Below are 17,437 nucleotides of genomic sequence, written 5' to 3' on the forward strand. Positions count from 1 at the left end.
GATCATGGTGCTATTTCCTCCATGCTTTTCTCATGATAGTGAGCTCTCACAAGATCTGATGGTTTTATAAGTGTTTGGCAGTTCCTTCTTCACACACCCTCTTGCCTGCTGCCATGTAAGACGTGCCTACTTTCCCTTCCATCATGATTGTAAGTTTTCTAAGGCCTCCGCAGCCATGCAGAACCGTGAGTCAATTAAACCTGTTTTTTGAATAAATTACCCAATCTCAGGCAGTTCTTTATAGCAGTGTGAGAATGGGCTAATACAGGAGGTAACGATAGAAAGAAATATGGAACGGAAGTGTGAAGGGAAAAATGATAGGAAAAAAGGAGAAATGAAAACAGTAGGAAGGTGTTCACTAAAATAACATGTTTCCCTAGCAATATTTATGAAAAATTGAATTTTAAATAAATATTTTTTGAAATATGAAATATAACTTGCAGAACTATAGCCTTAAGTGTAAAATTTTTTCTGCGTACCTATGATTCAAACACACAGAAAATTTTCTTTTCTATGTTTTAAAAGTGTTAAGAGAAACAGTGGTTGACTATCCCGCTAAAGATCTACAAATGTCTAATTCATGGCCCCTTTGGATGATGGTTTCTGGCTCACTGAACTCTTAAGAGTAGTTTTCATACTTAACAAGCCCCCTTAGGAAGAAATTTTCAGTAAACTTGATCCACTTGACAGATAGCAACACTGATGCTCAGGTATTTAGGTAAACTTCTTCATGCTAGCAGCTGAGCTAGACAAGAACCCATTATGTATTTTTCTATCTTTTCAAATTCTTCGTAAGTTGATCTTTAGCTGATTTTTTTTCTTTGGTATAAACTCTATATTCATCATATACTTACAAAGATTTGCTAACTTTCTACAGAATTGAAAAGAACAAATTAGTGGGTTTAAATATTTTATTGTATTTGCTAATTATGTTGATAATGTGTTGAACAGGAGCGGAAAATGCATGAATATTCAAAAAGAAAAAAATGATAATTGTGAATCTATGTATGCAATTGGAGATTTGCTAAATTTCAAACTTCACCACTGGTGTTAGTGTCAGTAACAAGTTCAAATCAATTCAGCTCATGCACAACTGCTGAAAGAATGAGTCATACTGCTGGGTTTAATGGAGAGACAATGACGTGCACTTGGTGGTGCAATTTTGAAATCAAATGTGAAGACAGACATCGTTTGTCCTTTGCAGTTTGGCTGGAGTGTGGAGTCATAGGTCATCATAATTTGTTCTCTTTGCTCTGTTGGTTTAATCAGCATTTTACAACAGTGGCAACTAACTTATTTTAGTATTAATTCATAGTCTCTTTGAAACAAGCATTTGGATTTTTAAGATGGTGTGTTCTCTTTTATTCTTTCAATAAGCATATTCTGAGTACCTAACGTGTTTTATCAACTATAAATCCAACAGTGCAAACATGAGTAACATGGGCCTGCTCTGGAGACTACTGGGAACACAAACACAGGTAAGTGCATCAAACAGAGATAAGGACTGTTAAGAGGGGGTATGAAAGAAATTCTATGTGAGAACAGGGAGGTGTGCCCAATTATCACTGTGAGCATTAGGGACAGGTACATACTAAAGCCCTTGAAATGTGCTAGTAAGAATATAAAATACGTCTTTAAGACAGAGGTTTTTATTATCTCCATCTTCACATAGAAACTGAGCTGAGAGTTTAAATAATATAGTCTATGTCACAGATTGTTATGATCTGGTAGAGTTAGGTCATGAACAGCAGTGTAGTTATCATTTATGTGTCATCACTGCAAAACTGAGAGCACAAAGACTCTCTATCATGCTGCCCATATTTGCCCAAAAGCTGGGACAGTGTCCAATACATAGTAGATATTTTATAAATAGTGCTATAGATAGATGAATGCATATGCCAACAGCCTACCTAGTAAGCATATTGCAAAGTGTTGATGGCCCTGTTGAAAACCTCTGTGATCACTCCTTGGACTTTCTTGCCAATAACCCAATGAGAGGCAGGGAAGCACAACTAACCATGTGTTTTTGTGCCCTCTTTGTTTCTATAGTACCTCTTCTGCTGCATGTTGATTGAGTATCTATCCAGATAATATTATTTAATAAATTCCACAAGTATTTATTGATTGTCTACAATGTGCCAAAAACCGTACTAGGAAATACAGGCACAGCATTGGAACAAGAGAGGTTTAGTGTTTCTTTTCCTCTCAAAGTTTATATTGTGATGGGCATTATTTACATTTTCTATTTCAAAATAAATTCTTATGTTTTTGTTAAAATAAGTAGACATAACTTTTACAGATTAAAAAGATTTTGGTAAAAACAAAATTCTACTTTACATTTTTAACTATTTTTATTTGTGCCTTCTACATAACAGAATGGGATCTCTTCTTAGTTTCAACACAAACATTGAGGTAGAGACATATAGTTATTGGTATTGTGTATGCTCACTTAGAACTTATCAACTACTACACACTTCGCTGATACTTTACCATCCCTCCTCTACCCCACCTCTAAACACAACAGATTCATGTGTAGAAATGCCTGCAATTCATTTTTTGTTACATTTTAGATCAAAAGATATGAGTGGACATTTTTTGGATTAATGGCTTCTTTAATAAACATATGGTAAAAAGAGCAAGCAGAATTTTTTTTTAAACAAACATTGCACTTAATCACATTAGCCTGAAGTGGAAATGGATCTGAAAAAGAATATTTAGCACAGTGATAGCAACAATAAAAACTACCAGGTCTCACAGGTGTGTTAAGTAATCTTTACGTGAAACACAATCAAGAAGACATTCTTCAAAATTAAAAGATTCAGAGATGTGAAGGAACTTATCCATAATTGTTACACAGCCAGTAAATGGCAGCTCTGTTTTTATTCATTCAGTTTTCATTCTGTCATTTTTTTATTTCAGTGAGTAGCAATCATGCCTTTATTTTAAGTATCTGACACTGTGTTAGGAGCTGGGTTTTCTGTGAGAAACAAGACAATCAGGTATTCTTCCCTCATGAGGTCTACTGTCAACTGAGGAGACAGTCAATAAATAAATATAATAAGTACAAATCTTGATATGTGATTAGTGAGACAAATTGGGTGACTGGAGAAAGGAGAATGAAGGAGACCTGCCTTAGATTGGTGCTGAAGAATTCTCTGAAGAAGTGGCATTGAAGGAGAGCAGGAGAGAGTTAGAAGGAACCAAGCCATGAATAAATTTTGGAAAGAAAATAATGCATCAGGTCTAAAGTTGAGAACTGCTGGTGTTCCTGACACGTTGTGACTGAGGGGAGCATTTCAGTGGATACATTTGGAAATGACAAGAGAGAAGGAATCATGCTGGGCTTCATACACGACAGCAACAATTTTGTTTTTTATTTGAAGAGTAATGGAAAGCTATTAAGAGATTTTTAGTTGAGGGAGAAGATAAAATGTTTCATTTGAACAAATGTCTGATGATTTCCAAGTCCACACCATGTGCAATAGCCCAAACCTTCTATGGATGTGCAATGTGTGAAAGGACTTTGGAAAACAGGAGAAACTCGGCAACTGCAAGGCGGTAATGATAATAAATGTCTTCACCTCCTGAGTGGGGAATATTCAGCAAGTTTTCAAAGGGCGTCTTCGTTTGTATGCCTTTGGGTTTCCATTTTGTTTTGATTTTGCATGGCAAAACAACATACTCCCCTTGCACACCTACAATGTAAAACACATAGGCTGGCCCTTTAGACACAAATGGCAATGATATACCACTTGCTGAAAGAAGTTGGTGATATATTGCGTGAGAAAGATGAATTAAGAAAGCACCTCAGTAAAATTGATGCTTGCGTCAGAAACAATCCGTACCCTTAAGGTGAGGGAGCCCAAAGAACTGCAGAGGAGGAAGCCCAACCAGCCTTCAGATGGATTCCTTCTGATTTTTTCAGTGTGTTTATGCTTTGCTCTTTCGGCTTGTTTTACACTCTCTCATGCTATAGTCCACTTCTGGACAAAGGTTCTGCCTCTTGAATACGCTCTTAAATTCTTTGCCTTTCCAAATTTAGCTTGATTTTCCTACAGATATTTTAGTGAATTTCCACAGAATGTACAAGTGATATACAGACTTTAGTGAGAGTGAAGTGCCCTCATTTATTTATTTAGAGATAGGTTCTAGCTCTGTCACCCAGTCTAGAGTGCAGTGTCATGATCACAGCTCATCTCAGCCTCCACCTCTAGAGCTCAAGCAATCCTCCTATCTCAGACTCCAGAGTGGCTGGGACTACAGGCATGCACCACCACACCTGGCTGTTTTTATTTATTTATTTATTTATTTTTAAAATTTTGTTACAGATGGGGTCTCCCTAGGTTGCCCAGGCTGATCTTGAACTCCTGGGCTCAAGCTATCTTCCTGCTTTGACCTCCCAAAGTACTGAGATTACAGGCATGAGCCACTTCACCAGGCCTATTTATGTATTTTTTTTTGAATAAATGTTTTGTGCACTTAAAAAAAAACTTGGAAAATTTCAAATAAACACAAAATAAGAAAACAGTACAATGAATCCCATGTTCCTGCCACACAGTCTCAAAAACCAACATTTTTCCAATCTTGTTGTCTCTATCCCCTTCCCACTTTCCTGTCCCCTGGAGTATTTTTTTCCCATTTCCTGGAGTATTTCAAATTAAATGTTAGACATCATAACGTGTCTGGAATTGGTGGGTTCTTGGTCTCACTGACTTCAATAATGAAGCGGCGGACCCTCGCAGTTGAGTGTTAACAGCTCTTAAGGCGGCACGTCTGGAGTTGTTCCTTCCTCCCGGTGGGTTCGTGGTCTCGCTGGCTTCAGGAGTGAAGCTGCAGACCTTCGTGGTGAGTGTTACAACTCATAAAGGCAGTGTGGACCCAAAGAGTGAGCAGCAGCAAGTTTCATTGCAAAGAACCAAAGAACAAAGCTTCCACACTGTGAAAGCAGACCCGATGGTTGCCACTGCCGCCTCTGGCAGCCTGCTTTTATTATCTGGCCCCACCCACATCCTGCTGATTGGTCCATTTTACAGAGAGAGGAGCGGTCTGTTTTGACAGGGCACTGATTGGTGCGTTTACAATCCCTGAGCTAGACACAAAGCTTCTCCACCTCCCCACTAGATTAGCTAGATACAGAGTGTGGACACAAAGGCCGACTAGAGTAGCTAGATACAGAGTGTCTATTGCATTCACAAACCCTGAGCTAGACACAGGGTGCTGATGGGTGTGTTTACAAACCTTGAGCTAGATACAGAGTGCCGACTGGTGTATTTATAATCCCTTAGCTAGACATAAACGTTCTCCAAGTCCCCACCAGAGTCAGGAGCCCAGCTGGCTTCACCCAGTGGATCCCGCACCGGGCAGCAGGTGGAGCTGCCTGCCAGTCCTGCGCAGTGCGCCCGCACTCAGCCCTTGAGTGGTCGATGGGACTGGGCGCCCTGGAGCAGGGGGCGGGGCTTGTCGGGGAGACTCGGGCCGCACAGGAACCCAAGGAGAGGCGGAGGCTCAGGCATGGCGGGCTGCAGCTCCCGAGCCCTGCCCCGCAGGGAGGCAGCTAAGGCCAGGCGAGAAATCGAGCGCAGCGCCGGTGGGCCAGCACTGCTGGGGGACCCAGTACACCCTCCGCAGCCGCTGGCCCGGGTGCTAAGTCCCTCATTGCTCGGGGCCGGCCGGGGCGGCCGGCCGGCTGGCCGCTCAGAGTGCGGGGCCCGCCAAGCCCACGCCCACCCGGAACTCCAGCTGACCCGCAAGCGCAGCGCGCAGCCCCTGTTCCCGCTTGCGCCTCTCCCTCCACACCTCCCTGCAAGCTGAGGGAGCCAGCTCCGGCCTTGGCCAGCCCAGAAAGGGGCTCCCACAGTGCAGCGGCGGGCTGAAGGGCTCCTCAAGCGCGGCCAGAGTGGGCGCAAAGGCCGAGGAGGCGCCGAGAGCGAGCGAAGGCTGTGAGGGCTGCCAGCAACGCTGTCACTTCTCAATAATATTTCACCTGTGAATACTACAGTATGTATCACAATCAACTAGATTTTTTTTCTGTTTTTAGTCACTTTCTAATTTCAAGGTATTGCTAAAAGTCCTGGTGATAAAGGTTGAAAATGAAGGAAGCTTACATCAGCCCACAGTTGGTGTACTCAAAATCACTTCTGACCCATTGTCTTCAGGCCAAGTCCTCGCTTTCGTTAAGTGAAGTGAGATTTTCCCTAGGAGGTTGACCTCAGTGTCTCATATAAAACCTGTGTTGGACTGACCCTTTTTTTCTATATTTTCCAGTCTTCATTGAATCTTTGAAGAAATCTACCTCATATTTTTATGTGTCATATGGGTTTAATGGAATGAAATAGCAATTAGAGCTACTGTGATCGGTACTGGGGACGTGGTAGACTCACGAGTTCTTAAAGTGGCAGGGGCAAATCCAATCTTGTTATCCATTGATGTCTACTAAATATTTACGTTTAATAAAGATCTCACTTGAACCTGTGGAGTGAAGCTGAGGGGCTGTTCTAGGGAATCATTTGAAAGAATCAGTGAAGACTCCTCCCTGCCCAGTGGTTCTGACCCATGGCAAGCAGTGACAATCTAATGTGGCATAAATACCAGATGGTGACAAATAACACTGACATTTTGTCAGAAGCAAAGACATGACTCAGAACCAAAAACTTTGCCTAGATGAGTGTCAGTGTTTGGTGACAAATAGCTCAAGTCTGACAGCATGCTTCACTGCATAGACTTTCATCCATCACGGAGATTTTTTTTTAAATCTCAGAACACAAAACACCCAACTCCCAATATTGGGTGACATGAGAAGGAAGGTAAGAAAAAGGCAAGTGAGAAGCAGCGACAAAGACAGAGAGCCTGAATTGCAAAACAGTGATTCTCATTTTATTTTAAGAATCTCATTTTTCACCACTCTCATACTTCATAATTCAGAAGTGCGTTCTGCTGGTCCTCTCCTGAAAATAAAAGTGCTGGGAGAGGGGTGTTCGAAGTTGTCAAATGAGTCCAAACCTGATAATCAAAGAGTTAGCACTTGATCTGTGCATTTTTTGAACATATATATGTGTTATATATATATATATATATATAACACATATATATAACATATATATGTGCTATATATCTATAACACATATATATGTTATATATGTGTTATATATCTATAACATATATATATGTGTTATAGATATATAACACATATGTGTTTTATAGATATATAACATATATAACATATATATGTGCTATATATCTATAACACATATATATATGTTATATATATGTGTTATATATATATATATAACACATATATATGGAATGTATATGCTTATTTGCTTGTTTAAAACAATTTGCTAAACTAATAGCACAATCTACTAACAGCCAAGTTTGGTAGATGATAGCAGTGAGATGAACATTGAACTTTGAATTAGAAAATCTGAGTATTGTGTCTCAGTTCTACAAACTATTAGCTGTGCGAGTTAGCTTTCCAGAGCTGTGTTCTCACTTGTTCATCTATACCTGAAATACTTATTGAGCACCCTTAATGTGACAGTCACCATTCTTGACCCTGTGATACAGTGATAAACATGAAAGGAAGAGGTCTCTCACTCCATTGAGATTCCAGTGACATGATATAAAAAAGAACAAATCAAAAAATAAAAAGGACAAGGTAATTTTAGTGTTACCTACTATGTAGAAATAAAATAAGGTCATTTGAAAATGATTAGGCCATGATTGAGAATTGAAATAATGTACTCTAGGATTGGATGGAAAAGAAGGACTCTCTGAAATGGTAATAGTTTTGCCTTAACTTTAATCATGAGAAGTGTCAGTCATGAGATGCCCATAATTAATAGGATTCCAAAGAGAAAGAACAATAAAAAGAGAAGTAGAAGGAGAGGACATGGAGTATTCAAGGAATAAAGTGAAAGTCAGTGTGAACATATCGTCCCTGCTGCAATGTCAAATTCCCAAAATTAGATTTTTGGGAACGTTGAATTAACAGATGTGGAAGTGTTTGTTTCCATGTGCAACATACGGTCCTTCAAATAACTTTTTTAGTACACACATGAAGAAGTATAATTAGCATGTTAATTTATTGAGTCACTAATCAATTACATCCTAAAGGTCAGACCCTAAAGGAAAACACCACACCACCACACTGAAAACATTTTCTAGGGCATTCCTTTATTCAGTCACCAGGAGGTCCTGGTGTTGGGTCTTGTCCTGATACAAGTGTGTGCAGGAATGAGTTGCCATAAGGTATGCGAAATGAGAAGGAGCCACATATCATTTTTCAAATTTGAAATGTGCCTTGTTTTTTTACAGTGTCATTCAGCATTTGATTTATTGTTGTTTTTGTGGGTTGTGATCCTACAGATTTCTGAGACATATTATATAATCTGAGTATTATATATCCTCAGAAATGCTGAGACTCAGTGTTGAGGTTTTTATTGAAGGCATGTTTACTCTAAGCTTGTACCTGTCTCTGGTTTCTCTGCCCCAGTTTAAAACATCCTTAACAAGGCTGCCTCAGTGTTCTTCCAACCCCCAGTCTTAAATCATATCTTTTTCTTTCTCACATAACAATCTTTCAAAGACTTCTCAATTGTACAGACATAATTTACTCAACACTTAGTTCCCCAAACTATTGTAAGTACATAGTAAATACCAAACACTAGTTGAGTCTAGTGATTCATCATTAAAGATGGTAGATACTGTCTCCACCATCATGGAGATTTTATTCCAGTAGTAAAGATAATATTAAATAGCAGTAATAATGACAATAAGTTAATATTGTGTTAAAAGTAATGTTCCACTAAATATTAATAATCTAAAGTAAAAGCCTCTAAAACAAACTATAATATTGATATGGTTTGGCTTTGTGTCCCCACCCAAATCTCATCTTGAATTGTAATCCCCATGTGTTGAGGGCAGGGCTTGGTGGGAGGTGATTGAATCGTAGGGGTGGATCTCCCCATGTTTTTCTCTTGTTAGTGAGTTTTCATGACATCTGGTTGCTTAAAAGTATGTAGCATCACCCATTGCTCTCTCTTCCTCCTTTTCCAGCCATTTAAGACATCTCCCTGCTTCTCCTTTGCCTTCCATCATGACTGAAAGTTGTCTGAGTTCTCCCAGCCATGTGTCCTGTACAGCCTGTGGAACTGTGAGTCAGTTATACTCCTTTTCTTCATAAATTACCTAGTCTCAGGTAGTTCTTTACAACAGTGTGAAAACAGACTAACACAAATATCATAGAAAAAAATTCATAGAAGTAGAGTTAATTCAATAAAACCCACCACAGTTACTTTAAAGCACTGTGTGATAGTGTTTAAGCCACCCAGTTCTTGATATTTTGTCATGGCAGCTCTAAAAGAATAATACGGGAGGTGACATCTATATTAAGTATTGGCAGAATTTAGCTTAGCAGAGAAAAGAGGGTTTGGGTAAGACTATTTGGGGTAGCAGTATGTGCAAGAGAACAGTAAGGTGAGAGGACTTGGCTGTTTAGTGTAAACCACCAGTCTAGACAGGGTGTGGCCTAGGACATAGATGAGCTGGAATAGGGGTATCAAGACATGAGATCCAAGTGTGGCTGGGAAAGCATGAACGATGGAACCTCACATGCCTGGCTAACACATGTTGATTTCATCATAAGTTCCCCTTTGCCCAGTGGAATTCACGTTTGTGAAGCCAGGCAAAGATCAACATTTTCCCAAATTCCGATAAAAACATGAGAGGTGCCCTGGAAATTCTGGTGGAAGTAAATGTTATATTTGATACACATATTGTATTTTCCCTTTTTCTCTTGTCTTCCTATGTTTCAGATGTAGAAAGGGAAAAGGGAGAGAAATGGAGACATTTATTGAATCCAGGCACCATGCTGTGGATTGCTAAATACAGCTTCGTAATTTGCATCTAGTTATCTGGTCTTCCAAGCTAGCTTTTTCAAGTATTTTTACCTTTACACATAAAGTTCTATTGGAGATGTACTTCACCCTTTTCTGCACTAAAGAGTTTAATTTTTTAAGACTCAGTTCAAACTTCATTTTGTTCTGTGAACATTTCTCTGGTTTTCAGAAAGTTATTCACATGCCACTCTCACTCTGCACCACTACATGAATAATGTATTTCTATGGTTATATTATCACATTGTATAAAAACCCTTCTACAAAGAAGGACAAATGTTGCCTGTTCTCACTCCTGTGTGGGAGCTAAAAATTTAAAATATTAAACTCATGGAGGTAGAGAATAGATTGATGGTTACCAAAGACTGCGAAGGGTAGTGGGAAGACAGAGATAAAGTGAGTATGGTTAATGGGTGCAAAAATCCAGTTAGATATAATGAATAATATCTAGTATTTGGTAGCACATTAGTCTGGCTATAGTTAACTATCATTTGTTACATAGTTTAAAATAGCTGGAAAAGTAGAATTGGAATGTACCTAACAAAGAAATGATAAATGCTTAAAGTGACAGATACCCCAATTATCCCCATTTAATCATTGCACATTGAATGCTTGTATCAAAACATCACATATAACTTATAATTATATGTAATCATTATGTACCCATAATGATTTAAAAATTAGAAAACAACAACAACAACAACAAAAACCTGTTCTGGTAAAGGGCCTGGTGCATGTTAGGTGACCCCCGACACACATAACCCAAGTACTCTGACGTGTGTGTCCACACAGCAGCACACAGATGGCACTAAGATTGAGTGAGATCTTGTGGAGGCACATGTCTTCTCTGAACCTGTTTTCTCGTCTCTAAAAGGAGAGAGGTTGAAATTGTCAGACACTCTATTCTTAAAATCTGGGATTTGATAAGTGAGACATCATGTGACATGCTCTTCAAGAGATATGCAGGTAGCTCCTAACCACATTTGATATATTCAAAGAGATGAATTTCTCTATGCCAGAATGAGAACAGAATAAAATAATTTGAGAAGACCAAAGTATACACCAGATCCAGATCTGCAGAAGGTGACTGCTACAAAGAGAGAGATTGTCAATTTGGGGAATCAGTCTCTGAAAATACTTTACATGAAGACTGTAAGACACAATATACTAATTAGAATGCCCTCTTCTTGGGTTATTCTTTTGTGTTCTTTCATTTTCCAGTGTAAGAATCTACTTAGGAAAATCTGCTAAGAACTTAGCTGTAACTTTGAGTGGTACATAACTTTATTACCTCAAATGGTAGCTAATTAAGAGAGAGAGTGTTTCAGAGAATTCGTGGTAATTACTGCTTCTGTTGCTCATCTCTTTCTGACATCTGATGTTTTATGAAAATCTGAGGGTTCCGCAGAACCTGTGATAGTATTTATTTTGCCAGGTGAGCTTTTCAAGTTTAAAGAGACACCTTTAAGTGGGGACACCCTGCAGGCACACTGGCCATAGTGATCATGCTGAAGCCAGTCAGTCCACCCTTGTGGCTGCATTGTCATGGGCCTTTCAGAAGAGAAAAAAAAAAAACACTTTTGGAGTCACTCTACCATGTTATAAATCTCCTTTTTTCATCCTTTACTAATTCTGTTAGTCTTGGGAGAGTTTTACATACCTCTGGTCTTCTTTTTTTGAGATGGAGATGCGCTTTTGTTTCCCAGGCTGAAGTGCAATGGCACCATCTCAGCTCACTGCAACCTCTGCCTCCTGGGTTCAAGTGATACTCCTGCCTCAGCCTCCTGAGTAGCTAGGATTACAGGCATGTGCCACCATGCCTGGCTAATTTTGTATTTTTATTAGAGATGAGGTTTCTCCATGTTGGTGAGGCTGGTCTCGAACTCCCGACCTCAGGTGATCCACCCGCCTTGGCCTGCCAAAGTGCTGGGATGACAGGAGTGAGCCACTGTGCCTGGCCATACCTCTGGTCTTTACTGTTCATATGTATAAAATGAAGATTCTAATACTCAACAGAGATTTATTGTAAGAGTAAAATGAGAGGATGATTGTTGGCGGTGGAAGATATTTGAGTTACCCTGTGTCAGGGTAAATCTGTACCAGTCTGCAGCAACTTCAGTTCTTGCCTTCTCAAAAGAAATAATTCAACCGAGGGGCAGAAAGCAGAAGGAGAGTCCAAGGCAAAACTCAGAGCAGGAATGTGTTTATTAAAAAGCTTTAGAACAGTAAGAAAAGGGAAGAAGAAAAAAAGAAGGAAAGTGCAACTTGGAAGAGGGCCAAGTGGGAGACTTGAGAAACCAAGTGCCCGGCTTGACCTCTTGGCTTGGGTTTTATAGGTTGGCATACTTTCGGGACCTTATTGGGAAGCTGCTGATCAGTTTCAGGTGGTGTTTTCTATCTATTAGGAGACCACCTTTCCCTGACACGGCTGGGGCCAATTATTACTTTAGAGAAATGGTTAACAATCACCTGACCATCACCTGATGGTTGCCCAACACTCCTGGTGTGTGTGGCGGGGGTTGGGGGTGGTGACGACAGCGGGGGCAGGATGGTGGAGGGGCTTTCTTGTCCTGCTCAATACCTGACTGGCTACCCACTGGAATACTTTTATCAGATCATCTGGCACAGCATTGCTGCTCACAGACATCCTTCTGTTGAAAACCAGTGTTCCCCCAGGAACATATGGCTGATTAAATTCCCCAGCAACAAAAACAATATTATCAATGAATGCTTTACCTAATAATGTGTATATTAACAGGGACTAGAATAAAAAAAAGCAGCTGTCTTTTTGTTTGTTTGAATGGAATGTAAAATAAGGTATTTCATGAACACCAAATTATTTTTGAAAAATTGAATACATGAAAACAACAAGAACTCAGGAAGATGGATGGCTTACCATTTATGTAAGGTTACATTAAGGACAGAGACCCAGGAATCCTGACCATTCTTCCAGAACCTTCAGTCTTACTGCCTTGGCACTATAACCTCAGATTAAGGGGCTAAGATGGGAGAGAAGCGAGATATTTGGACAGAGGACACCTTAGCAGGCCTCCAGGAGGAAGAGAAGGAATTGCTACTTCAGTCACTATTTTTGTGTAAACTAACACTCTTACCATTAAGCTTTGTCATGGTATAGGAGTCCTAATTACTGAAGGTGCTTGAAGTCCTCTGTTTATGGAAGATAAAACTTGTCCTAACTCACCTGCCCCAAACCTAGCAGCTGACCTGATAACACAGGGGCTTACTCATTGTTTTATGTGCCATGCCTTGGCATACAAGAATAGTATTTGCACTGAATGATATTTATCTCTTTTTGTGATGTCCTCTATATGAAACCTGTGTTGTATCTTTGGGCACATGCAGTGTCCAACACTTTGAAATCTATTATATTTACCAAATGAACTTATTGGTAAATAATGAATGGATGAATGAATACATCAGGAGGATTAAATGTTCTCTAAAAATATTTTAACTCTAATATTTTAATATTCTCTGTTATTTTCTTTGGGTAAAGTAGAATTTTTAAAATATATTTTATTATGTTTAAGTATATATATTTATACTTAAAAATATTGGGGATCAATATTCTTTGGGAGACATTATACAGAAAAGAATTTGGTTGAATTTTCTGCTAATCTGAAAAGTTGAATGTTATTGTCATATTTGCCTATGAGAAAAGGAAAGATAAGAAAAGATAATTCACAAAGGGACACAGTTTGAGAAGGACTAGGTGACTTCAACACTTGAGCTTTTCTTGCTGTTCCATACAGCCAGAGAATAGTAAAATATCCTATATTATTTTGCAGTTTATGAGGCTATTTTGCAAGGAAATTTCTGATATTCCAATGAACACAGAGTATAAACAGCTCCATCTTCTGCTTGATGAGATTTGCACACATGATCAGTAATTTAGAAATAAGATACATCTATTTAATGTTCAATTTAGAAGAAACTTGTTTCTCACATCCTGGCTCACTTTACATCTTCTGGGATAATGGTTATCCTTCTTAACAGCTGAGGGCAATTTTACTCTCCACTGAAGAAGTCCTGAAAAGAAGCTCATGGGCTCTAAGAAGGTTAACAAAATCAGCAAAGGCAAAAAGAGTTCATAGGTATACATAAATATAAATATTTCAGTTTAGCATTTTCTTCTGTGTTAATTTCCTTTCTCTCTTGCCTCTCACACATTATCAGGCATCCTAGGTGGCTGCAACTGCCCTGTCCGTTTCTTCTCCTCAGAACTCCCAGCTTCCTTGGTTGTTTCTTCTCCTTTCTCTGAATGACCCCTAATAACCCATTTAGTCTTAGCTTTGACTTTAGGTCTTCCACGAAGTCTTCTTCTACATGTGTTCTTGAATTTCTCTGTACATCTTTATCTTTACATATGCCACATCTTGTTGCAATTATTGGTGGATCTGTACCCAACACTGAATTGATAATTTTTGAGAAACGTGAAGCGATTCTTGCCTTTATTCTCAATCACAATCACAGTGCTCAGCACACAGTATGCATTACAGAAATGCTTTGTGGAATAGAGGAAAATAGGAAGGGAGAAAAGGAACAAATGGGAAAGTAAATCACATTGTAAGACTCTAAAGCCTGTGATAATAAGGAATGCATGTCCTAACAGTTGGTTTCATTCCCTTGATGCTTAAACAGGAAGCACTTCTTAACTTGAGCCAGGATTCATCTCCATAAAAAGTAGATAGTTTGGTCTTAGTTATATCTTTTATAACCATTTAATGTAGATATTTAAAACACAGTGGTGACTTTTGGAATTTTTCCTTCCCGAAGCCAGCTCCCCATACCTCCAAATGCTTTGACACACTGTCATATGACAAAAGTACGCAATCCCTGGATTCTGATTTCTCTGCAACACCCTGACATATAAGGAATTGTAGGAAAGAGAATCAGTATGAAGCATATGCAGTGACAAACTTCATAGTTGGTAACTGTGTCTGTAATTGCCAATCATGATACTGGAAAGATATTTTATCTTATTCACCATAAATCAGAAAACTTTATTCTCATTCATAAAATCAGAAAAAAACACAATGCACTCAACTATTTTGTGTACAAATTAAATGAGATAACATTTTATTTACTTTGTGCAGTTCTTGGCACGTACACTTGCAGATGTCTTTTAAAGTAAAAAGTTGTTTAAGTGTGTGTGTGTGTGTGTGTGTGTGTGTATTTTTGTGTCCTGGAGGAGTTGCTTTCTGAATTAATGTGATGAAGAGGTTTGAGATATTTTAATAGTACATGAAAACATGAACATGGCATCCAAAATAAGGTTAGCTGTAGTAAAATAAACTCTTAACTGGGAACCAAGGAACGGTAACTTTACAGTTCAGCCGTGCTACCGTCTAAGTAAAAGATTTGGGGAAAATTATGACTTCATGACAGCCACATTTTTTATATTTTTTACATGGAAAGACAAAGTCAAAACATTTTCATTATTTCTCCTGAATTTAAGTGTTAATTTATATTTAACAAAGTCAAAAGTTATTCTGTGACAGAATCAAACTAGTAAAACTCCAATGAAATCTCAAGACTACTGATAAATCAAGGCTAAGGGAATGAAAAAGATGGAATAAAATCTGTGTGGCTAATACCATCAGCATTTGAAATTTTGCTTTCTCCTCCCTCCAACAACAACTCATGAAAAATGCTGATGTTGACTTCAGAAAAAAGTTCCCAGTGATGGAAAGACTTCAAAAATCACTCCAGACAACTGGCCTTTAAATCTCTAATGACTTTTTAAAGTATGGAGTGACATCCTTCATGTTTAATTCAAGTCATATTCAATAGTTCCATCAGCATGAAGAACACGAGGCATAAACATTGAAATTTAATTTAAATAGTAATTGGACACAAATTTGTTTCTAGAAATTGGAACATAATATTAAAATACATCTCCGGTTTCCTCTCTAGTGATAGTAAAATGCTCTTATGATAAACACATGGAGAAAAACTGTGTGTTTTGGATGAATGTTTATTTCATTCCATTCAAGAAACACCCACTGAACTTCTACCAAGTGCCCTGTACTGTACTCAGCACATAAAGACAGTATTCACAAGGAAACAAAGTCTTCCCTTTGGAAGAAAAAGCATGTTTAGTCCTCAATGTCTTATCTGAATTTAAATGTTATAGTATAAGTTCCCAGTCTGTTAAATAATGATAAGTTGGTCTTAAGAAGTGAACAATCTTACGCTTTAGGCTCTCAAAAAATTCATTGAAAGAAAAAGAAGATAAAATATCAAAGTGATTAATGGATCTTTAACTGATTATACTTGTGTAAAACAATACATTCTATACCAAGTTGCATTCTGAGAGGAGTACTTAGTGTCTTGAACAACCATATTGGTACTGATACTGCTAAATTGATATAAAAATTTAGCAATATAAATGACCGTATAAATGATAAATGATAGCCTTTTTATGTTTATATTTTTATTTAAAGTATTTTTACATACACTTTAAACAATTTTTTATTTGCTCATCTAGACAAAACTGGGAAGTAGGCAGAGCAAGATCTTTGCTTCTGTAGAAACTGAGCTTCAGCGAGTCAATTGGTGAAGCTCACCAGTTAGTTGCTAGTGCTAGTATGTAGCAATAGCAGGCTTCAACCACAGTGCTTTCCTCTTTGGTCTCCCTAGATGAAGGATCGTTCTGCTTCAGATCTGAGTCACTTTATGGGAAATATTTAAGATGTGGCAAATCAAAGGAGAAAGACACTTAAACAGACTTTCCTATTTCTCCTCACATTATAGTATGAGGGAAGCAGTCCCACCACCTATTAGCTAAAGTTGAAATAGAAGCATCCCAACTAAATGATTAAAAGTGCATCTACTAGATTCAGACTGCCTGGATTCAATGCTAAATCTACCATTCACTAGTTACGTGCCCTTAGGTAGATTGCTTAACCATCGCATGCCTCAAATCCCCACCTGTGCAATGCCAGTAGTGATAAGAGTACCTACCTACAGGCTGGTAGCAAAGACTAAGTAATTTCACCCATGCGGAGGACTTAGAGGATTGGCACATAATGAGTACAACCTTAAGTGTTAAGTAGTGATACTCAGAAACCCTGTGATGCAATACTTTATGATGTAAATGTAAAGGAAACTGAAAAGAGTGTTGAAAGACAATGGTCATGGAACTGAACAGATGAGCCTCTGATTCCTGTTCTGCCATTGATAAACCCTATGGTCTTTGTCATTTACTCCCCTTCCTGGGCCTCCCTAGGGAGTAATGAGGCTAGAAGAAATGATACCTGGGAAGGTGAGACAGATAGACTAAGAGCATGTTCTAGAGTCAGACAGATTCATGTAGACACCACAGCTCAGCCACATATTAACCATTTGATGTTGAACGTTGTAAACCAAAAAAGTACCTGAGACAAGTCTCAATCAATTTAGATAGTTGATTTTGCCAAGGTTAGGGATGTGCTCACAGCGCAGCCTTAGGAGGTCCAGATGACATGTGCCCAGCGTGGTGGGGGCACAGCTTGCTTTTATACGTTTTAAGGAGACTTAATACA

The 17,437-nt window shown here is 38.6% G+C and overlaps 2 long non-coding RNA genes across 3 annotated transcripts in view; both read left to right on the top strand.

Moving 5' to 3' along the window:
* Positions 1-4,579, top strand: part of LOC129524409 (uncharacterized) — a 257,743-nt gene extending 253,164 nt beyond the window's left edge. For both annotated transcript variants that reach the window (XR_008668160.2, XR_008668159.2), the window contains exons 3-4: positions 1,424-1,478; positions 4,329-4,579. This is a non-coding gene — a long non-coding RNA (uncharacterized lncRNA). The remainder of the gene's footprint in view (positions 1-1,423; positions 1,479-4,328) is intronic.
* Positions 4,580-5,494: 915 nt separating this feature from the next.
* Positions 5,495-17,437, top strand: part of LOC129524410 (uncharacterized) — a 281,757-nt gene continuing 269,814 nt past the window's right edge. The window contains exons 1-2 of the long non-coding RNA XR_008668161.2: positions 5,495-5,997; positions 9,055-9,151. This is a non-coding gene — a long non-coding RNA (uncharacterized lncRNA). The remainder of the gene's footprint in view (positions 5,998-9,054; positions 9,152-17,437) is intronic.

Source organism: Gorilla gorilla, chromosome 7 (genome assembly GCF_029281585.2).
Source record: "Gorilla gorilla gorilla isolate KB3781 chromosome 7, NHGRI_mGorGor1-v2.1_pri, whole genome shotgun sequence".
Lineage (NCBI taxonomy): Eukaryota > Metazoa > Chordata > Mammalia > Primates > Hominidae > Gorilla > Gorilla gorilla.